The sequence below is a fragment of the Dermacentor albipictus genome, chromosome 1 (assembly GCF_038994185.2).
Source record: "Dermacentor albipictus isolate Rhodes 1998 colony chromosome 1, USDA_Dalb.pri_finalv2, whole genome shotgun sequence".
Taxonomy (NCBI): Eukaryota; Metazoa; Arthropoda; class Arachnida; order Ixodida; family Ixodidae; genus Dermacentor; species Dermacentor albipictus.
Window position 1 is genome coordinate 179,268,490 of NC_091821.1, and position 24,185 is coordinate 179,292,674.

General features: G+C 45.9%; 1 protein-coding gene and 1 long non-coding RNA gene across 2 annotated transcripts in view; one reads left to right on the top strand and one right to left on the bottom strand.

Annotated features, from left to right (window-relative positions):
* Window positions 1–23,129, top strand: part of LOC139052896 (uncharacterized) — a 186,053-nt gene extending 162,924 nt beyond the window's left edge. The window contains exons 2-3 of the long non-coding RNA XR_011510107.1: window positions 18,036–18,363; window positions 20,488–23,129. This is a non-coding gene — a long non-coding RNA (uncharacterized lncRNA). The remainder of the gene's footprint in view (window positions 1–18,035; window positions 18,364–20,487) is intronic.
* The window catches only part of LOC139052886 (ubiquitin-conjugating enzyme E2Q-like protein 1), a 177,635-nt gene that overhangs the window by 97,990 nt on the left and 55,460 nt on the right, over window positions 1–24,185 (bottom strand). The window lies entirely within an intron of this gene.

The following is a 24,185-nucleotide window of genomic DNA, read 5'->3' on the forward strand; positions in this document are numbered from 1 at the left end:
AGACGGTGCCGGCTGATGCCTCGCCTGGGACTACGATAGACAAGTTATCTGCGTAGGCAAAAAGTGCAACTGGAGTAAAACTTGGTGGGAGTATAACCTGCCAATTCTACTGTCACAAGACGACGTCTGTAGAAACGGTCCAAAAGCGAATACGCAGAGGGCAGGCGAGAGAGGATCCCCCTGCCGTACACCACAACCACAATGAAAGCCTCCGAGATGCGATCCTGTATGAGAACACCAGACGTCGGTCGAGAATATACAAAGCTTGGACCATTCGTCGCAAACCCACGATAACGCCAGCCGCTTCCGAAACCAGTGGCTAATGATATCGACAGCCTTCTCCTGATCGAAGGAGCAGAGAATGCCTGGAAGTATCCTGGCATTTGCCCACAAGAAAAGGTCCCTTACTGCTAAACCGTGAAGCTGAGTGGAGCGCCCCTGAACACAACATGCCTAGAATGGGCCCAACACTGTGCTAACAACTGGAGTGATTCGCATACAAAGTCACTTTACTATGAGCTTTTAATCGCAGTTCAGAAGTGTGATTGGACGCCATGCTCTTAGGTCGGTGCTTCTCGACTCATCCTTACAAAGAAGATTGATTAGCCCCTCTCTTTGAGGCGCCGACAAAGTCCCTTCACTGAGCAGCCTATTCATCTATAACAGTTTCCAAAACTGAACATAGAACTCAACTGTCCAACCATCGGATCGACCAGACATGATGTCGAAACACCGCTCAAGGAACGAAACTGTGGTGGTGGTGGTGGTGGTGGTGGTGGTGGTTGTGGTGGTGGTGGTGGTGGTGGTGGTGGTGGTGGTGGTGGTGGTGGTGGTGGTGGTGGTGGTGGTGGTGGTGGTGGTGGTAAGTTGTAGCAACAGGCGGGTTTAGCCTGGCGATAAAGGCCGGTAATTGTTCCGCCCGAGCGTCTCTTATAAAATCACTGTGGTGTTTTACCTCATGTACATCAAACCAGTCTCTTAAGAATCCGATAGGGAGACGTGAAGTTTGTTTTCGGGCTATAAGTGGTCTTTCGGGGAACGAAAGGTGTTGCAGGCACGTATGTGGAAGGTCCTTTTGTTGCAGATGTTTTAAGAGAGCGTCCCTTTCGTCTCGGAATTTCGGGCACGACCACAAAAAGTGTTCAGTGTCTCCGGACTCGTAGCATGTCGTATAGTTTGGAGAATTGAATAACCATGACTGATTGATGGGAGAGCTGAGTGAAAACCGACCGCGACACGTACGCACAGACGCCCCCAGCTGTTTCGGGGTCCCTTCAATATCGGTCACATGCAGAAGGATCATTGGACGGCGCGCACCCAGATAAAGTTTCATGTAGGACTGCGTCGGCCAGGCGAGAGCACATGCCCGAGGCGCCTTTACGACCACTTTCGCCGGCGCCACCACTAGCATGAAAATGTTCCAGCCGCCCGTACGGCACGTTTTCGTGGTTCCACGTCTCGGACACCGCTCTCCGCCCGGCTCGCCCGCATAGAGGAATACCCCACATTCACACAAAAAAAGAAAGAAAAAGCAAAAAAGAAAATAGAGATCCGCGGCATACCTTCTTCGCGACACTATAGACCGTTTTATTGAGAGCGCCGCCATTTTGCGACCACAGCGCCGTCTACGCCCGGCACCATGCTGGTATGTGAGATCGCGCTGGAGGGTGCACGGCGAACGTGCAGTTGACCACGAGTGGCATGTTTTCGCGCTTTCCCGAGAGGTGTCAAAAAGTTGTTCGGATTGGGAAACTTCTTAGAGTGTCGTCACTGAGAATTTAGCTTCGATATAGCCCCAATATCGAACGGCGACGGGCCTAGAGGCGCTCCCGCAACTCTGCCCACGATCGAAATAGGAGGCGAGACGAGTCTGAACATTGTCGATACGTAACGTAAAATGTAACGCATTATTATTGCCTTGAACTCTATTGTGATGTTCCGGCGAAGAAGAAGAAGACAGAAGAGACAAGAACGAGAGGAGGAAGAGAAAGAAGTGGTCAAGATGGATACCTGTAAATAAATGAGTGTATTTTAACTCGTACTTTATATTTGGCGCAGCCGACCATGTGGCTTGAAGTGACGTTGGCAAGAAGAACAGATGGGCAGACCACCGTGAAGACCTACCAGCTTGACGGCGAAGATCCAGTGCTTCTTCAGGAATCAGCGACTTCATCGGAACTGCTTCGCATCATCGCTGAGAAGAGTCAACTGAACGAAGCGGCCCTCGTTGAGAAAGGTGTGGTAAGAATCGATGCTTCTATGTCTGAATTTGAGGTTATGTTTCCGGGACATTCAAGGATAGATTCCAAGAACGAGACTGAGCACACGCATAACGCCTTGTTGCAAGCGCTGTTTCAGCAGCAGACCACGCAGTATGAGCAACAGCGACTGATTTTCGAAGCAGTTAGCGACTCACTAAGAGCACAGAAACCACATCAAGAAGAGTTCAAGCCCGACAGTTTCGATGGGGTGTCTAATGCCGCCAACTTGTGGCTCAGATTTTATGAATATGCATGTGCGCAAAACCACTGGACGTCATTGGACGACAAAGTGTGTAACATGCGCCGTTTTTTATCTGGCAATGCCAGTAAATGGTGGGACATGCGAATCGCAAGTCAATGCTGTGATTCATGGCAGAAGTGGAAAGATAGTTTTCTTTCTGCTTTTGAGCGAAATCCGGTTGACAGATGGGACGACGCATTAGCTTTCAGACACAGAGAAGGGACAGTCATGGATTATTTTTTCGAGAAGAGACGTTTACTCTACATTGCCGACCCTAATCTACCGGACTCTGCAATCCTTCCCCTGATAATTCAAGGCATGACTAACGAATCGCAAAGAGAGGTTTGTGTACACCGTCCAACCTCCACGGATGACTTACTTGCTTGCCTTAAGTATGTGTCCAGTGATTTTCTGATTCACGGTCCCATCAAAAGGCATAGTACTCCACCACTGAGCATTGACGCACATGGCGAAACGGTAGAATATTTTAATACCGAGTCCGACCAATGTGACACGATGGAAAATGTATACCTTCTGAAGTCAAATCTCCTATTTGTTAAAATGATGGTAAATGGAAAAAGTCTGGACTCCCTGGTTGATACTGGAGCATCTGTAAGCCTGGTAAATCAAGAAATCATCCAACCGAGCAAGGTGTATGAAGGAAGAATAGTTAGTGTTCAAAGCTATGATGGAAAAACTAGAAGGTTGCAACACTGGGCAGAAGTAGAGGTTGCATTTGGTGGACATCACCTAAAAGTAGATGCCCTGGTCATGCAGGGTGTTGATTTCCTGTTTCTTTTATCTCGGCCTGATATGAAGCGATTGAAGATGAATATTTCTTGGAGAGACGAAGTGACTATTGACGGATCATTTAGGCCTAACTTGCGTGGAATTGAAAATTCACATCGAAGAGTTAGAAATGCTGATGAGATACTGCCAAATTTTCCCGAACTCATTTGTGTTGAGACGTACCCGCCAGCAGCAGATGTCTTCGAGGTACCGTTTAAGCTTCGTGACGTCACAGTAGTGCGTAAAAAGCCATACAGTCTTTCCCACGAGAAAAAGACCTGGCTAAAGGCCGAACTGCAGCAAATGCTAAATGCCGGTATTATAAGGCCATCAACATCCACTTTCGCGTCACCAGTCACCATAGTACCGAAAGACGATGGCTCATTTCGCCTTTGCACAGATTACCGGCAGATCAACGGCCAGACTGATTTGTTTCCTTTTCCCATGCCCCGAATAGACGAGATCATCAATGAAACTGGTGGATCAAATGTTTTCTCTCGGATCGACCTCTGTAAAGGATACTGGCAGGTGCCACTACAAGAAGATTACAAGCAGTACACTGCTTTTGTAACACCTTTCGATGTGTACGAGTACAACCGCTTACCATTCGGTTGGAAGAATTCTGGAGCTTGGTTTCAGAAAATGATGAATGGCATTCTTGATGAGTTCCTGGGAAAGTTTTGTAACGTATACATTGACGACATCATCATATACTCACGTACAAGAGAAGAACATGAAAAACACCTCTCGTGCGTGTTAGAAGCCCTCAGCAAGTCAAAGTTAAAGATTAACAAGAACAAGAGTGAATTTTTTCAGACAAATGTTGTCTTTCTAGGAAGAGTTTTTGACGGCAAAACTAAAACAACCAAAGAGGAGTCTATACAAAGGATGAAGAAGCTCGTCAAGCCATATGACCTACACTCACTCCGTGTTTTCCTCGGACTCGCCGGTCATTTTCGTGCGTTCATTAAGGATTACGCTGCAAAGACAAGATGCCTCACCAAGCTGACGCAAAAGGATGTGCCATTTATCTGGAGTGAAGAGTGCGAGAAAGCGTACGAGTACCTTGTTGAAGCTATATCGTCGGATCCTGTGCTTGTGCTACCTGACTTCAACAAGCCTTTCGAGCTGTGTACGGACGCTTCACAATATGGTACAGGGGCCGTTCTATATCAACGAGACACAAAGGAACAGCAAGGACGCCAGCTCAAGGTGATTGGCTATTATTCTTCTACGTTCTCAAAAGCCCAAGAACATTATACGACCACAGAAAAAGAGGCTCTTGCTGTTGTGATGGCACTCCGGTATTTCAGAAGCTACATAGAGGGTCGTCATTTCCGGCTTTTCACTGACAACCGAGCGTTAACCTACCTCTTGGGATTAACCCAGCCCAAGGGCAGAGTGGCGCGTTGGATCAGTGAAATACAACAGTTCACTTTCGATGTAAGCCATCGACCTGGTGATAAGCTTCCTGACGCAGATGCTCTTTCCAGGCTTCACATCACAGAAGTGAGAACATCTGATCATGAACATGTTTGCAGCTTGTGGGAAGGCACCGAAGACCTGACTTGCAATAATGGCAAATTTTGTGTGCCAGGAACTTTGGTGAAAAAGGTTTTGAAGCTGTACCATGACAGCCCAGAGTCAGGAGGGCATGATGGATTCTGGAAAACTTATTGGAAGATAAAAAGTCGATTCATCTGGAAAAATATGAAGGAAGACATCAAGAAGTACGTGCAAACATGTCACCAGTGCCAAATTAACAAGGCGAAGTATCGTCCAAGAGGGAATCAAATGGTCATCGCTAATCATTCCCAAGTCCCATTTGAAGTAATTCATCTAGATTTTGCCGAACTAAAAAAGCGAGGTGAGGGAGTCAGTAAGACTCAGGCATTCCTTGTCGCAATAGATGAATGCACACGCATGGCAGCTGCAAAGCCTGGAAAGGAAGACGCCAATTCTGTTTTGACGTTACTGGAGCGGAATATCTTCAAGAACACCAACGTAGTGGTCTCCGACAACGGGCCAGCTTTCCGCAGTAAGAAGCTTCAAGAATGGGCCCGTGATAGAGGAATTGCCCTGAGATTTGCCACACCCTACCATCCAGAAGGAAACGGCCTAGCTGAGAGGCTCATTCGGGATTTGAAAACATTCATCGCAATTTACCAGGATTTCCATGGAGGATGGAAGTGTGCCTTGGAAGCAGCAGTCAGGCACCACAATCATTCTCATACCATGGGATTAGGATGCACGCCTAACTTTGCTGCATCAGGCGAAGCAACTTGGCTACCGGCCGACTACGACCTTGGAATCGTTGGGAAAGTAGATCTGCAGGAAAGGCGCAAGACGGAAGAGGAGCTTGCACGCTACAGATCAACAATGAAGAGACACTTCGATCTGCGACATAGCCCAAAGATGCCTGTAATAGAGCCTGGAGATACAGTTTTAGTCCGGAGGAGTTTAGATGGACCGAAGTCCAAATTTTCTGGGCCCTACACAGACCGTCAAGCAACAAGGAATCTTGAAATCGCTGCACTACTTGGGACCGGAAGGAAAAACTGAAATAGCAACAGTGGGAAATGTCATACCCTATCATCCCAGGAGGGATGAAAACCGAAGTCCGGGAGGATGTGATGTTCCGGCGAAGAAGAAGACAGAAAAGACAAGAACGAGAGGAGGAAGAGAAAGAAGTGGTCAAGATGGATACCTGTAAATAAATGAGTGTATTTTAACTCGTACTTTATATCTATTAAGTTATCACCCAGGCGAGAACAATCAGAGGTGCCTCCATGTGTTATGCGGTGTGCCGCACCAGCGTACCTCCGAATCCAGATAACTGCGAAGATCCGAGGAAGCACTTTTTGACAGCTTTCGTGCTCCCAAAATTTTCGCGGTACGATTTTATAAACATAATTTATTCGGCACCCGGGCATCAGGCTTCACAATATAAAGAACTGTAAAATAACTCCATTGAAAGGGCGGTTCACATGTATGAAATGAGCTTATGACAGTGGCCGCGAATATGCCACGATCAAGCAGACGCACGCGACGCATTGAAAGATTATGTGCGCTCTGAGGTCTCCAATGGTGTCTGTACTTGCAAGGGCACCAACGCCTACTCGAGAGAGGTGAAAAACGAGCTACTCTTTGCAACAGCAACTTTATTTTCTGCAGTAATACAGCGCGCGATGAGCGGCGCCGACAGCTTGCCGGCGAGATTCGGAAGCACGGGAGAGCCCGTGTGAACTATTGCCGGCCGGTACACGGTAGGCATGGCTTTGGTTACAGAATATAAAAGAACACACCTTCATTTCTTAGTCAGCATGTACCGTTTTCATAAGACGTCCTCGGTCAACTTCCGCCAAAAAATTGGTTGCCAAGCATGATAATCTTAGAACACATTTGAACAGAAAGTTTAATGTGCGTGCACGAAGAAATAGTTAACTTCATCCATTCGCAATAGTTGACCGACTCGAATACGCACCTTTCTTTCATATCCCAGTTTGATCATGGCTGCTGAGTTCCGAGTTTGTCGAGGAGCGCTAGATGGGAACAATACCTTCCGAACATACACGCGATGGCATGAAGTCCATTCTGTAAATAATGTTTATATTACAAAACGGACACTTCTCCGCTGTCGCAGCGGCGGTGTCCACGAAGTTGCCGCGGCTGAAGATGCTTCGCGCTTGCTTCCCAAAGTTATTTTTGCAGCCGAATACAGCAGAGGGGTAGCCCGTCGACCTTGAGTCATCTGACATCGCAGAAATCCCCGACAGAACTCGTTATAATCTCACTAATTGGCAATTAAACCGCTACATTTCTAGCTGTCGCTGGGAGAAAACGGAATCCGCACATTTTAGTGCGAGGAGAGCGGCGCGGCGCGCTGGTTTGAGGTTACGTTCCTCCTCGCCGATAAAACGGTCTATAGTCAACACTCGTTACGGTTACGAATACGCATGACGGCGTTCGACTTGTGTCAACATCGGCAGAGTCACATTCATATTATTTCCAAACTTCGGGTTTTTAATTTGCTATATTCACACCCTGTCAACAGCGCGGAAGACCGGGAATACGCACTCACGAAAGAGAGATAGAGAGACAGAGTGCTGAAAGCTACATGTACAGTTCTTGTGATCTTGTCAGGAGTTTGCTTTTATTATATATCCACTGTCTTCTAGGACCTTTCTTTGCTTTTGTGCCATCACCTGAAGAGGAGTTTGTAGGCGAATATACGCCGGCTATAATAAAGAAAGCTCGATAAAGAGCTTTCTCTCTGGGTGTAAGCTGTACCGGATGTGCTGCTGCGATAGTTGTTCTGGCTTTTCATCTGCACCTATTTTACATTATATTCGAGCGGCTCCATCAAATATTGACATCTATTTTTTTCTTGCAATTGTTCCGATGCAACTTCATGTACACCTATTGTAAACCTCTTAGTATTTCTGTGAATCCTGACACAGTGAAGGAGCAGGAGGAATAAAATTTATTTACAAAAATGAGCTGACGGTGGAGTCGGCCGAGGTGGGCCGACTCCACCTCGGCCGTGGGCCTGAGCCGATAGCTTCGCCCAGCTTACCAGACAATGCTGGTCTTCGGGGCTCGGGCTTGTCAGCTCGGCCTTCACTGCTCGACGTTTCGTCCAGTTATGTGTGGTATCGCTGGGTTGTGTCCACGCTCCCATACCACGTGGTGGAGGGTATTGGGCGCAGAGCAGAAGGCGCACTTGTAAGTGTAGCTGGCAGGATACATAGCGTCTAGCAGGGTGCCGTGAAGGAATGTGCCGGTCTGTAGTTTGCGGAAGATCACCGCCTCTTCTTTAGTAAGCTTGGGATGCGGGGGTGGGCAGTTCCTCCTACCCAGTCCGTAGTGGCTCAGGATGTCGCTGTACGTTTTCGGGACGCCATCGTGTAGGTAAACCGGGGCTCGTGAACCCGGTGGTATAGCCCGGAGAATGGGATCTCGGGCAGCGGCCTGAGCCGCTAGATTTGCTGCCATGAACCCACGTCCCGGGGCCCGGACAATGTATATTAGTTCAAAACTGCCCAGTTTCTCGAGGAGGCTCAGGGCTTGTTTAGAAATGCGGCCCTTTTGGTAATTTCTGCGCACTGTCTGTGAGCCTGTCTGTGAGTTGCTCGTGTTAGGCAGCAAACTGCTACTGGTCGTACTGCCGTCAGAAAATTCGTAAAGTACGACTTACACCCCAGCTGAAGACATGGTAGGGACACATACCTTCGGATTGTAATTAGATTATACGAGAGGACATAATTCTTTTGCGTGGAAACTCAAAGACCCTTTCCAGGTGCCGTTTGAGGTCTGTCTGAGTGGCAGCGGCCGTTAGGTGACGGTATTGTTTTTCGATGAGCACGAGCCGACAAAAAAGCCCGACTAACTAGAGGTAACAGCTTCGCTGTAAAAAGCTAATTAGCTTGCTTACGCCTACGCCTTTCCTTGACCCAGTCATTCTGTTGCACCCCTCCCACACAAAATTGTCGATAACAGACGGCTGCTCCAAATCTCGTGGATGCATTTAGGTCAAGGCGTACGCGCTAGTAGCTTGTCATTCAGCTGCGTTTGAACTTCCAGCCTTTTTCATGCTTGCGATCACCCTGCATGTCTACGTAACAAATTTTATTGTCTTTATACTTATCCTTTGTGCGTCTTTTCTTAACTCCTTGTGGCCTAATTCTGCTGCTTGTTGGTGTGTCGCTACATTCAATACCTTATCTACCTTCCTGATTCCTTGAATCCCTCCTGAAAAAGCTACTGCCTGTGCCGCGAATCGACGTCAACCTTTATTAATTGCTACACTATCTCTGATGTGCATCGTGTCACGTACAAAAGTGCCTTCGCGGCCTGCTCGGTCTACTTCTCGGTTGATATTCACAGTGGATATCATACGCTATAGAGCGGTTCGGGAGAACAGGCGCCGACTAATCGCGACAGCGAACGTGACATTAGCAAAGGAGATCGGTTCATGACAAACAGTTTCTGCGAAGGAAAGGCTTTGCGAATTCAGCCTCCGGATTCAGAAAGCTATTCGTAATACGCAAGAACGGTTTCTAAGAACACGGGTGAGCCAATGGTGATAGCGAACACGATGAGAGCTTACGTACCCGGCCAATGACCAACGCTTCCGAAAAAACGGCTTTGAGTATACGGATCCAGGGGCCGTATTCGCGAACGCTTCATTTCATTTTCCTTTCTTTTCGCACTTCGTCACTTGCTCGGACCTGACTCGCACGCCGCCGTTATGGCTGGGATCGGCCAATCGGTGCGCCGCGTGATAAGAAAAGAAGAATGGAAAATTAAATAGAACGAATACAAAATACGCGTCCATGGGGGCCGTATAACGAAAACTACTCCATTCTGATTTTATTCCAATTTCCTGACGTCAAGTATACGTAACCGCCGATGCAAGCACCAGACGGAGACGCGCAGCGTTGTGTGAAAGCCCAATCGAAGGCTCTCTTCGTTTGTAGGAGGTCACTTTTGTTTGCGTTCACAGCAAATATAGCATTGCCTACCTTGACACGTTGTTCTTATCTAATTGGATGACGAGTGGTGAGGAACCCGCCGTGGTGGCTTAGGCGGCTGTGGTGTTTTGCTACTAAGCACGAGATGGCGGAATCAAATCCTGCCCGCGTCGGCCGTGTTTTGATGGGGGCGAAATGCACAAACTCATGTCCCGTGCGTTGGGGGCACGCTAAAGATCCCCAGGTGGTCGAAATTTCCGGAGCCCCCACTACGGCGAGCCTCATAATGATATCATGGTTTTGGCGCGTAAAACCCCAGAATTTTTTTAACGAGAGGTGAGGACTGCGCAGAAGTGGAGATGGTTTCGGTGGGTCTGAACTAGCGCAGTGAAAATAGACAACCGGAAGAGGAGGGCACGATGCCGGTCTCTATGATCGGTCTAATTTCCCTTGCCAGCTTGCGGTGGCTGGTATAAAATCGCGGTGGCGTTCAACGGAAGGTTAAAATGCCGCTAAAACGGATCCTCAGCGAAGAAGAGCAGGCAAGGCAAGGTTGTATACGGGCCGAAGGTGCTCGACAACGTTATACGTTACGAGCGAACGAGCGCAGCGTATGAAAGAGGGAACTCTGCAGTTGGAGCGCACAGGGGTATGAAAAAAGCGGTGAGAGTGAAGAGAGCGCGAGGAGGAAAACGGAAGAGGAGGTCATGGCGAAATCGTGGGAAGAAAAGCGAAGGTGCCGCGCAAGACGCGCACTGCGCCGGCGATGGCTACGAAATGGCGCCAGAGCAGAACGCGTCGTCTGGGCGGTCTGTGAATCGCGCCCACGCGTCACCCACGCGCTGCTTCTCGCGATTAGCGAGGCAGTCACGCCACACTTCGCTCCGTTTGCAGCATGCTGCACGAGACAGATTGTCCGCACCAGCCAACATATCGCGAAATGAAAACACGTATAAGCTGCGCTCAATTTCCGCATTAGCGAGTATCGCAATTGTCAGTGAATTTTTTTTTCATCATCCGCAGAGAAATTCATTCTCTGCGGCAGCTTCAAGTAGCCAGTGACGGAGCAATCGGCAAGCAGCCACCTTTTATTCTTTTCGGAACGAGGCCGTCTCCGGCAATTCCAAGACAAAAAAAAGAAAAACTGTTTTGTTCGACTTATTTGTGTATATTTAGTGCGTACGTGGCACTTCGACATGCTGAGTTTTCGCGGTTTTGTGACGTCGCGTGACAGACAGGCGAAGTCGGCGCAGCCAGAAAAAGTTTGACGAATAGCAGAGGCTAATGGCGAAAGAAGGCGTTAAAACGAAACTATTTTTTTGTTGTTGTTTTGCCTAGTTGTGCATAATCAGTGTGTACACATCATGTCGTTCTCGTGACGTCGCTTGTCGGACAGACGAAATGAGGGCGGCCCGAAAACTTTTTGGCTAATCGTGGAACGATAGTGGCAGAAATGGAATATAAACATATGGGAATAGCTTTACCTTCATAGCGCTCAAGAATTTAATTCACAAAGGTTTCTTTCGTAACGAATGTTGTCGTTGGCTTGCCACCTGTGCTTTAATTCATTTGCTCGAACATTTTATAAGAAAAGGTGCAGGGAAATCGTGACTCCGATTTGAAGTACTTGTCGGCCACTTAGGTCCTGGGTCAAATAATAGAAGAGCAAAAGGGCGTCCATCAAAGCGGAGCAATCTCCTGCACACCTTCCATGGCTGGAAAACGTCTAAATTTGCCTGATCGGCGTTTTTCCGTTTGTTTGTTTTTAAGTGAAAGGGTCAAAACACCAACCAAAGAATCAATTTAAAATCCTTGTTAACGTTTCGGCTCCTCCACGGGAGCCTTGTTCACAATCAGTGAAAACCGGCATAGCACGCGGCTTTTATGTGCGGCGTAGAACATGATTAAGGCATCTGGAATACACTGGCGGAAGATTCCCGTCGTTGCGATTAAGGGTGTGCGGAGTTGTTTGGGTGATCAATGACTTTAGATAAAAGCGTGAAGATAGATTCTTCTTCTTGGCCATCACACGTGCTTTTACCCCGTAGATAGTATGTGACATAGTCGCACAATGCTCCGCCAGGGCATTTGAAGCAGCGTGTTGCTTAGTGACGTCACTCCTGCGCTGTTTAGTCGTGTCTGAGGTTGCCGGTCTCGCCTATGTAGACGTATGGTCAATCTGCACATGGTATGACGTATACGGCGCCTGCAAACTTGCCCTCGTCGAAACGGTCCTTCACGTTGTCTAGCTCGTGCCTAATGTGCGCTGCCTGCGCGTCATATATGATCGAAGCACCCGTGCCAGGGTCTCGCGCCTTGGACGTGCGGGATTGCTGCCCGTTTTAAGGCGGAAGCCTTTAATGGCTCATTGTCAAGGTCATCTGGCGTTAGCAGAAACTGTCACAGCTTTCCGGACTCCTGACTGGTCTCTTCTGTGTCATGACGTCACTGTCGTCAGGCGCTTGAGGTGGCTTCCCGATTGGGCACTGTGTGGCCTGACGTCACTGTCGCGAGGCACGCGTGGCGACCGTCTGCTTTGATGTGGTGTGGCGGTGGCGGCGGTTTACTTTGCGGTATCGTGTGGGAAGGATGCCTCGTTTCGCCAAACAAGTGTCTCCCAACACGTGACGTGCGGCAGCCGCTGAACGCAAGCGGCGCTCAAGAGAGGCTGAGCGTATATATTCTTCGCATATTAGGGCGGTGAGGCGCGTCCGACACCACAGAGTCCAGGGACGCGACGGGCCAAAGCAAGAGAAGCAATGCGTTTGTAGCGACTCGCTGCATCTCCGGGTACCAAGGCAAATGAAGCTCGGAAGCGCCGTGACCGCCATCTTGCCGCGGCAAGCCGAGCAAGTACAAGTCAATCGAGCGAAATGGATGATGAGGATGGCCAACTACACCCCGGCACCGCCATGGAAGGCGCGTCTCCTCCTGATCCACAACGGTGCTGCAACAGTTCCAGGCAGCCACAAACAACGTTAACAGACACTTCGTCCAGAACGAGTTCGCCACCACGTGCTCTGTGTGTGATCGGCTGTGGTTCGCCATGGACCTCCGTGTAGCACCCGCATGCAGTCAGGACTTACAGCGGCAGTACTTCCCCGGGTAGCACGTAGAAACGTTTGTCGTGTGCCGAACGTGCGTGGAATCGCTTCGCACCTGTAAGATCCCCAACTTCTCGACTACTAACGGCTATGTTTACCCACCCAAGCCGGCACACCTGCCACCCCTGAACGCATTAAGTGAGAGACGAATCTCCCCCCGCATCCCGTTTATGCAGATCCGGCGGTTGCTCCAACATCGACAAATGGTTGTGGTCGGTGACTTCAATCAAGATTAGAGTAAAACACGATCTCATCCAAGCAATGTACACCTCCCTTATGCTCAAGTTGGATACCCCGCTTAGCAAAGCCACTACCAACCATGGGAGTTGTCTAGACCTCGTCTTCAGCACTCGCAGTAGTGTGACCAACCTTGACTACATATCTGCGCACTTCAGTGACCATAAAGCAGCCATCCTGGATGTGGACCCACTAAAGCACAAGGAGTTCACCGGCCATGAGTTGCAATCCGACATCCTCCCAGATGACAGCTTTGAAATGATGGACTCAGAAGACATCGAAACGATAGACATAGGCGTAAACGACGTTGCAGGCATTTAATAAACAAACAAACATTCACACAACTGTGTACGAGTTCTGTGCCTCCGTACGACAGAAAGCTGAGCTAGTTGGTAAGGATTCATTATGCAAAATAGAAGTGAGGCGTGCAGACACTATCAACTGAAGGGAGCACTGAGGCGTTCGTGTTGTCCACTTCTCTACTCTTGTGTCCTGTCTGCACGCCTCACTTCTATTTTGCATAATGTGTGCCTCCGTGGTGTTTCCGACGCAACAAATCGCCATTGGCAATAGTGTCAGGCTTCCGCCGTTATAAAATTGAGTCTCGAAAAAGTGTCTTCCGTTTTGTTTTTTGGATAGGTCCCGACTTAATTGTCAGGTGCTTCGCGATCCAGTTGGCGTCTAGCAGAGCCACTAAAGTGCCTGAGGTACCCACAGGCCGTTAGGTCCTGCCGTATGATAACATTGTCCGGCACACGATCATCCGTTTTTGTGCCCACTTTGTCCACCCGGCGAAGAAGGTGACATTTCAATGAAAAAGAGAGAGGGGGGGGGAGTACCTTTACTAGTACAAATGAGAATAATGCCCGCCATTTGCCGTAAGGACGCGTAAACCCGCAAAAGAGAACTGAAATAAGGTGTATCTCACAGGCGCACTTGTGAGATACACCTCTCCTTTACTTGCCAAACAAGGAACCACATCAAATGGACTCGTGCATGAAATAAGCGCAGTAATAACACTGCCGAGAACAAGTAAACAAGCGAAAGAGTAAAATAAAGAGTCCTAGTACCGTTTTTTGAATTAGCTCTGGAAGAATTATAGAGAAATATCTATTTGCGGAACAATCACAGGTTATTTTGGATCCCTTGTTTACTGCTTTACCAAATTAAGTGCCAAACCCCACTCGTATTGTTATTTGGGAAGTTGCGCAACGATGCGTGGCCGCCAGTCCTGTACAACTGCGTAGAGTGCAGGACGCTGCGGTCCTAGACGTACTGCGCCCACCGCGGAAGGTTAGAAAAACACACACATAACCACAGCAGAGAAGTAGCTATGTCAGGCGGCTTGATTGATAACTATAGAAGCGTCATTCAAAACACACGGAATCATTCTACACTTGTGGTGGCGTTTTCTCTACTTCCTTTTTTAAATGAAGTTATGTTGATCCATAAATGCTTTCACAAACAACGGTTAAATTTGTTAATTTTCGCTTTTCCTTCCTGTTAGGCTGTTGCCTCGGCTCTCTCCCGTAGTAGATCGCTTAATTTGTCAACTCCTTGCGACTCTTGTTTCTAGTTGCCAACTTTGCACGAAAAGTACTGTACAATTTGGGGAAAACTAGACGTGTTAACGAGTGTCATTCTTATTGCTGATGGGTTTAACGGTTATTACAGTGTTTGATGAAGGACGCTGTTTCGCATTATTTGCTTTTCCGCTTTATCTAACCCATATCGCGAGTATATGGTTCCGAGAATCTGACGGAGTGATGGCAGGCGGGGACGGCCAGCCGTCACTTGAGGAAATAATGAAACAAATTGAAAAGTTAAACACAAGTGACGTTTTCTCCCGCGTCAACTCGTTCCACGAGCATACATACCAGCTGACTACGAACTGAATCCTTGTCCTGGTCCCTGGATCAGTCTAAACAAGAAAGGTTGAAGTAACGAAGCAACAGCGATGCGCGTCACCGTTGCAATAGGTGGTGACAACTGAACGCAGCTCGAGTTAATCCCGCGGGCACCGAATTGGTGTGAAAACTGACCTTCACCCCCTAGGAGACGCGGATAACTACCGCCATCCTAAAGGATGGAAAAATGCAGCAAAATGTTGACCGCCGAATAGCTGTCAAGTCTCAAGATTGATTTGACGGCGCTTGAGGAATGTGTGTGAGGAGCGGTGGCGCGGGCGGGGGGTCAGTATGCCGCTTAAATTGGGAGGGGGGGGGCGGGCCCCTCTCTGGCCCCTGTGGCTGGAGCTGATCCGTTGCGGCGAAACAGTCTGTAATGCAGCTGCTTGCGCTTAGGCAGTACCATGCCGAATATGTCGGCCAGCAACTTTTTCAGGATCCCTTTGCAACGTGCGTGTCGGATGTCTTGCATCGTGGGGCGTACGTGTCAGCAACACTCAGTAGTGTGCGCATTTTTCCCCGTACTTGCTGATGTCTATAGTAAGACGGTGGCGTTCACTTTATCGACAGGAACTATCACAATACCCCGGTTGTCTCGTAGCCTCTCGATGACATCCCACTCCTGCTGGGACAAGGGAGCCGTTGTGACTTTAGGGTGCAACTTTGACACGACGTTTACAACACCTGTGCGAGCCTCGTCGCGGCGGCACTTCTCGATCAAGTTTACAGCACCCGCAGTTGCACATACCAGCTTCTTCACGTCTGTTACGGGACCCGCATTGAAGTTGAGGCCGAGGTTTAGGACCTCCAACTCGGTCCTGTCAGGTTCGCACGAGGAAAGGCTGTGCACCACATTCTTGAGTGCGCCTGGCAAACATGTTTTGCGGCGCTGTTTAAGCCTTTCGAGTTCGTTGTCCTGGCAGCGATCATCTTTGCGGGTGCTCAGGTTAGCTTGGTAATTGGCGTGCACTTGCATGCGAGAAAGCTCGTCCGGGCAGCGTATAACTCCAGGCGTCGGCGAGAAAAGAACGCGTCATTTTTTAGCCTTCGTACCTGGTCCTTGCGATCCATGATTCTTGATTGTAGCAATCGACGTTTTGCCGTGGAAACAACGCTCAGACCAAACCTCGTCTATACGGGCCTGTCTAGACGCAACGAGCAGGAAATAAGGCCCTGAGACTAGCAGGCGAGGTTTAATTTCAAGTGCACGTTGAATGCCAGAATCCCGGTAGTCCGTGCAGCGTACCGGCGAATTTCAGTGATCAAAGGCTTGCCGCACGCCTGTCGCAAATGGATGAAGTTAAGTGCGTGACGGAAGACGGAAGCCCGTCTGGTCAGGGTGATACATCTTTATGAGGACGGGTAAGGACACCAACACCTCCCCCCCTCCCCCCAAAAAAAAGATTTAAAATCGTTGTTCGTGCGTGTGCGTGCGTGTGCACGCACGTCCACGCACGCTTGTTTGTTTTCCAAAATGCAAAGCGGCAGCATGTGGAGACGCTTCCGAGAAAGAAGATACACCCACGCGCCATATCTCCCCTATGTACGTCTTTACGGAGTACTTGTTTGGGTCCGTTGTTATCGCTTCCGACATCCGCTACCTCGAATAATGGGGTGCAGAAAATTTGGCTCTTTGCGGAATGCACTTTTTTTCGGTTACTTTTAACAGTCATGCTAACTAAAAAAAAAATCTTAGCGCCGTTGAAATAAGACTGCTGGACAGTTGCGCGTCCACATAGTGTTGTTATTATCTTTATTTTAACATGAAGAAGACACCAAGGCACATAGCCGGAGAATTTTCTTTTTTGTGGGGGAGGCTGGGGCCCGGCACGCTTTCCGAACTCCACATATATATATATATATATATATATATATATATATATATATATATATATATATATATATATATATATATATATATATATATATATATATATATATATATATATATATATATATATATATATATATATATATATTTGCGGCCTTTCTCTTGTTTGTTGCCATTTGCAGATCCCAAGGCAAGGATCATGTTTACATTCTGCTCACTAGAGAAAGACATGACGACAGGGCCGAACCAAAACGCACCTTTAAACCTTTGCACTGACGTTGCTGATTCGCTTTTGTGGCGATAGGTTTTGTGACAAAAAAAAAACTGTGCACTTTATCCATGCTAAGACAACAGCTATCACAGCTTGTTTCCAACTAACACCAAATGGGACGTGTTACTTCGGCCGGGGCGCGGCAGATAAGGCACTAGCTCGATGTAGATGTTTTTCGTCGTTTCCTTCATTTCGTTGTGGAGCCTGTTCGAGGGCGCTGCTTTATGATCCGGGTGGGAGCGCAGTCACGCGGTATTCTCCATATTTCGCGGGGTTTATTTATCACTCGGAATAAAATTAGTACGCAATTGGTACCTCGCTGAAAATACCGCAGTTAGATGTCTCTTTGCTGTGCCTTCAAATGCCTCATCGACACTTTGATAAATAGGATAGTACGTCTCGAGTTAGATAATTAATTACATTTACTTAATTTAATCTTAGTAACGAAAAAATTGCTGGAAGCTTCTCGACTGTACTGGAAACCATATAGGTTTTCTTCGAGTAACGCATTGCTTTTTTTTAATGTTGCTGCATGATAGGTAATTGGGACACCCTGTAAATATTTATGACCTTTGCATGCAACTGACGATGTTTACATCTCTAATAAATGTTGTAAATTATTATAAATGTTTTTTTTTTCATGAGCGGTTAGCATTGGTTACTGGAAAGAGAAGCAATAATGAGACACACAAAATCGACGCGCATTTCACACGGCATTGACAAAAGACTCTGCCGAAGGGGTCACTGAAGTTTATAGTTTCTTTTTTTTCGTGGTCAAAAAAGCACGCAAAGCAATTTGAACCGTGGTGAACATACAGCAACATGTTCATTCTATAGGCATAGGCTATGCATACCTTTAGAAATAATTTTTATATGGCCACCGCTACGACAATGGGACGCTCACCGCTTCTGTTGTTACAGTTCCTCCTGCTCGGGCTGACCTGCCGGCCTCCCGTCATTATTGAGCATGGCTCCGTGGGTGTGACACGTATCTTGGACGCACATGCGTGGTCTTCTTGGCCGAGCTCTGTCAACAATGGAAACGTGGATCTACCGCAGACCGAAGGAGCGCCTACGTGGTATGCGGCACCAACTTTGGCGGATGACAGAATCACCAGCTGGCAACGCGGGCAATGCACCGACACGAACATCCTGATCCGACGCGGGATATAAAATCCTGCCACAACCACACTCTGCTGGGCACGACGACGCTACGACAATGGAACGCTCACCACTTCTGTTGTTACTGGTTAGTTACATGGACAATACCAGTGGCTTTAAGTGCAATAATTGCTGTCTTATAGCGGTGTCGTGCCCAATTGAGCTCTATGACAGTGTCAAGCGCGCACTGTGCTGCTTTGTGCGACTTCATGCGTATTTCTGTGTCTCGTTGCGATTGATGTTGTCGGGGGATGTCGAACTTAATCCTGGACCTGAAGATTCTGTGTTAGATATTGCACGCAGGATAGAAGCAGGCCAATCTGCAATTTTGGTGGAACTTAAGGGGATAAAAGAGAAGCAGGACGCCACAGACGTTGAGGTGAAATGCCATAAGGACACAGTCGCCGCTCTCGAGTCCACCCTTAGCCTACGTAAAACCTCTGGGAGAGACACGCCTGACGGCATCCAGTCATTTTCATGCCAGTGAAAAACCATAACATCAAGGTGCGAGGATGCCGAAAACAGACTACGTAGATCAAATTTACTTTTTTTGGCATCAACGATGAGTCCGGTGAAGATTGGACGACTTCACAGAAAAAGTCATCAAACTCCGCGCTGAAAGGTTGGAGCTTACTTTATCAAGCGACCAGCTTGAACGAGTGCACAGAATTGGTCGATTCGCTCATGACAAATGCAGGCCAATAATCGCTAAGCTTGGGACATTTAAAGACAAACAGAACATTTTGGCGCCTGCAAGGAAGCTAAAAGGCTCCCGCTTATCTGTTCGCGAAGATTTCGCGCCAAGCACTCGCTTGGCAAGAAAAGAACTGCTAGAATATGCAAGATCACAGGACAAACCATGCAAACTTTCACTTGACAAAATGCGCATTAATAACAAGGAACACATGTACGATGTTGACAGAGACACCATCGTATTATGTAGCAGATAGCTAAAAAAATCTATGGGTGTACGGGTCCCTAAGCTACCCCTTTATACTGACTGATCTCGCTTGCTCACAATATCGTACACTAACATAAGTAGCGTACTAAATAAGCGCGATATATTCTGTTCCTTTATAGAAGATAGCAATCCCGACATTCTAGCCCTAACAGAAACATGGCTGCACCACAATGTTTCAGATGGTGAAATTTTAACAGAAAGTGACATATTCAGCATTTATCGGCATGACCGCAATGATAAAAGGGGCGGTGGTGTCTTGCTCGCAATAAATAAAAGGATTTCTTCTTATGAAGTTGAGTCCTCGTCATAGCTTGAGATTATCTGGGCTGCCTGTCAAACCATTTGTGCAAACATATTAGTTGGTGTCTGTTACTGCTCCCCCCTGAAATGTCCTTTCCATTTGTTGATAAACTACGCGAAAGCATTGTTACTGCCAAGCAGAAATGTTCAACTAGTTATGTTTATCTACTTGGCGATTTCAATTTTCCCCAAATCGATTGGCCATGCTTGTCATCATTGTGCAAGCACGCAACCGATTTCATTGAATTAACCTTGGACTTAAATCTTTCTCAGGTAATCAATCAATCCTCCCGTGACAATAACCTTTTAGATTTGGCACTAACTACTGCACCTGAAACCGTCTGTACTGTGTTAATTTCTGACGCTTTTAGTGACCATAAGCTGCTTCAGCTGACGTTCCGGATACCCATGTTAATACTGGATTTCAGTATTAGAAAAATCGGGATTACAACAAAGCTAACTACATTGCCATCAACACGGAACTTCAGTTATTTCTCAGCGACTCATTCTTGCCGTCTTTTCCCCAACGTTCCGTGAACGAAAACTGGATACTTTATAAAGACAAATTACTCGCTCTTGCAGACAAATATATTCCTTACGTTTCGGCAGCCAACGACAAGTCTAAACCATGGTTCAATTAAAAACTTCGAACACTGTGTAATAATAAAAAAAAAGCGTCTGTAGCGCAATGCTATAAGCCGTGCAAGCGAGTCCTTATGGAGCAAGAACAAAAGTATCCTTAGTGAGTACACTTTTGCCTTACGACTTCTAAAGACAAGTACTTCGCTCACGACTTACCTTCTCTCCTGAAGATTAATCCGTGAAAATTTTGGCAAACGTTACCACAAGGTCACACTTCCGATATTTCCCTGTTAGACGACAAACAACAACCTCTTGTAGACGGGGAATGTTCATCGCTATTTAATGGATATTTTTCTTCTGTTTTTACAGGAGAAGACCATTCCGATATTCCAGTGGTTCTGGATTACGATTCACCAAGTCACCACTGACGTCAGTGATCATTGTCCTGTGTTTATGAAATCGTATCAATGCGAGAAAAAGTTGTTCTGAGTCAAATGTGTTTGCTATACAAGATATACCTGATAGAAATGTGTATCTTTTTAAGCGCAGTGTTTGCAATTATGACTGGTCTTTAGTATACGAAATCAGGGATTTATATGTCGCGTATTCCAAGTTTCAGCGTTTCTACAAATCTACAGTACACATTTTCTTTTCCAAAACATTAAGCAAACCAAAAAGATAAGAAAACCCTGCATTATACAGGAACTATTTAAAATGATAAAACACAAAGACAAACTGTACCATAGATTTCTTACTACATGCTCGCCCGAAACGCCGACACTTTAAAAAGCACAGAAACAAACTAAATACAGAATTTAGACGCGCTAAGAATACTTATCACGAGCATCTGTTTGCACATGCCACTGGTAAACATCCTGAAACCTTGTGGAGCATTATCAATAAGGTTCTTGGCCACGAAAAGCGTTCTACCTCACCAGACAAGATAATCTATAATAAAAATGAAATTTCAGGTTTAGCGCTTGCAAACAATTTCACGAAGTACTTTGCAAGTATAACCGTGCCACAGCAAACGCGGTCTGATACGTGGTCGTTTCTTTCTGTTTCGAACAACTTATCTTTAAATCCCACTAGTGAATCTGATGTATTTAGCACTAATATGAACCATAAATATTGTAAAGCGCTTGACATTGATGATACCCAAATGAAACCTATAAAGTATGTTTTAGAATACTTCACTCCTGCTTTAACACATAACTTTAATCTAGCTTCACAGTCTGGTGTGTTTCCAGAAAAAATGAAAATGAGTAGGGTGAGTGTACTTTTTTAAAGGAAGCAACAGAAACGACGTGTCCAATTACAGACCCATCTCAATCATTTCAGTATTTTCCAAAGGATTAGAAAAGATTATTTTTTCTCACTTGTCAAACTTTTTCGACAGACGAAACGTTCTATCTAGCGCTCTGTTCGGCTTTCGCAAAGGCAGGTCAACAGAAACTGCTTTGCTCACACTCAAGGAACATGTACTAAAAAACATAAAAAGGAATCTCTTCACATTGGCACTATTAATTGATTTCAGTAAGGCGTTCGATTGTATTAATCATAAAATTTTGCTATGGAAATTATCACAGAATGGCATTAGAGGTAATGCCTTAGCATTATTTGAGTCATACCTTACTGATCGAAAACAATCAGTATGCATAAAACACGAGAAGTGAAGTTTTGTTCCTTTGCTAAATGGCATGCCACAAGGGAGCGTACTAGGTCCTATGCTTTTTAACCTCTACATTAACGACATCACTAACTGATACAACTGTAAAATTTATCGTGTATGCCAATGACACTAATCTTCTTATTTCTGGTCCAAATTCACAAGAATTAATGGGAAAATGTAATTATCTACTCACTAAGCTATCTGAATGGTCAGTCGCTAATCGCCTAAAAATAAACCTTAGGAAAACTAAAGTAATGGTATTTCGCGCAAAAAATAAAGTTCTTACTAGTAATCAAACTTTAGTATGTGCTAGTAAAGAACTGCAGATAGTTGATGAACATAAAATATTAGGCGTCACTTTTTCCTCGCACCTTACTTGGGATAAATACATTGAAAATATCTGCACAAAAATGTCTGCTATCGCAGGTGTTCTGTCTCGATGTCGGTGTCTTCTTCCAACCAAAGCAAAACTGAACATTTATTATGCCTTATTTTCTTCCCATTTAACTTACTGTAGCTTAGTCTGGGCGACTACAGGAAAGACGAATATTATGAAAATTCTTTCTTTGCAAAAAAAAAATGATTCGGCACATTGACAACATGGGTTATCTGGAGACAACGCGGCCTGCGGTCTTAAAGCATAATATTATAGAAATTGAATGTTTCTACACTTTCCGCCTTCTAAATTCATTTTATTTCTCAAATACTGTCTTCAAAAATTTCCTAGTGTCTAATGCATCTTTGACACCAAAATTCAATTCTTTCAGTACAAGAAATAGTGATCCGTGGTATGTTCCGTGGTTCCTATAATAAATATAGCCTACAGTCATTAGAACATAATCTTCCATAAATTTTAAACAAATATCAAGGTACATATATTTCTTCATCCAAGGAACTGCAAATGCATTTTGTCAACATGTGATCAGTGATTGTTTATCGTTTTTCAGAGCCAATTGTGTTACTGATATTGTAACCCATACACATATATTTCTATCTTCTGGTGTGTCGAATATGTTTGTTTTTAGCCTCTATTTTCTAGTCTCTATACCCGAGCGAATTGTGTTAGCTTTTTTACAGTAACCCTTACACACATACTTCCTTTCTTCTGATGTATCAAATATGTTTTTTCTCTTAGTCTCTATATTATTTTCGGTCTTGTTATTGAGCATTTATGTAATTAATTTGTTCTGAGTGTCTAACAATGTTCCGATTTTTTATGCAATCACCATCTATGTCTTGTCACGGACCATCGGTACAATGAAGCTGTTTTTCCAACAGCTTTTAGTCTTTGGGATCCATTAGAACACTTCTAATGCTGGAAAATAAAAATCTATCTAAATCTAAATTACCCATTTATGGCACCCATAAATACCTCAACTGAAGGCATTGTTAGCCTCAATAAGGAATTTAAAACATCTGCCTGTGGTATTGACAATATTAACAGTAAGCTATTAAAAAACACAGTATCGATTTCAAGTGTCATTCTGTATCATATCTTCGAGCAGTCCTTGTCGTCTGGTGTCTTGTCCGTTGACTGGAAGATTGCGAAGGTTGTCCCCATTTTTAAAACTGGAGATAGACATAGGCCTGAAAACTATCGCCCAATATCGCTAACATCTCTGTCATGTAAACTATTAGAACACATAATCGTCTCGCACATTTACTCGCACCTAGAAAAAAAATTTTTCTTTCGGAAACAGCATGGATTCAGGAAAGGTCTATCTTGTGAAACACAGTTACTGGATTTCACCACCGATCTACAAAGCCGTATGACCAACAGTCAACAAATAGACGCCATTTTCCTGGACTTCTCAAAAGCATTCGATCGCGTTGCCAATTGCCGGCTCATTTCTAAAATATCTCATCTAGGTTTCCACTCACTAACCCTTTCTTGGCTTCTTATCTTATCTTATCTTAACTTCTTATCGCTTCGTCGCCAATTTACCGTTGTTAACGATTGCCCTTCTTCTATCATTGAGGTCACGTCTGGTGTACCACAGGGGCGTGTGTTGGGGCCTCTGCTTTTCCTAATATTTAATAACGACCTACCTTCAAACATTTCCTCTTGAATACGTCTGTTTACCGACCAATTAATTCCATTAACGATCATACCGCCTTGCAGCATGACCTTCACATTATTACCGACTGGTGTAACATATGGAAAATGTCTCTTAACCCTTCCAAATGTAATAATATATCGTTCTCACGCAAGCGCACTAGCTCCATATTCACATATACCATAAATGACACGAATCTGTCACGTACCACTACTCACAAATATCTTGCTTTAAACCTCACAAGTAACCTTTCTTGGTCTTCGCATATTACTACAATTCGCGCAACTGCATCTAAGACGCTTGGCTTTCTGAGACGCAACTTGCAAAATTCATCTGCT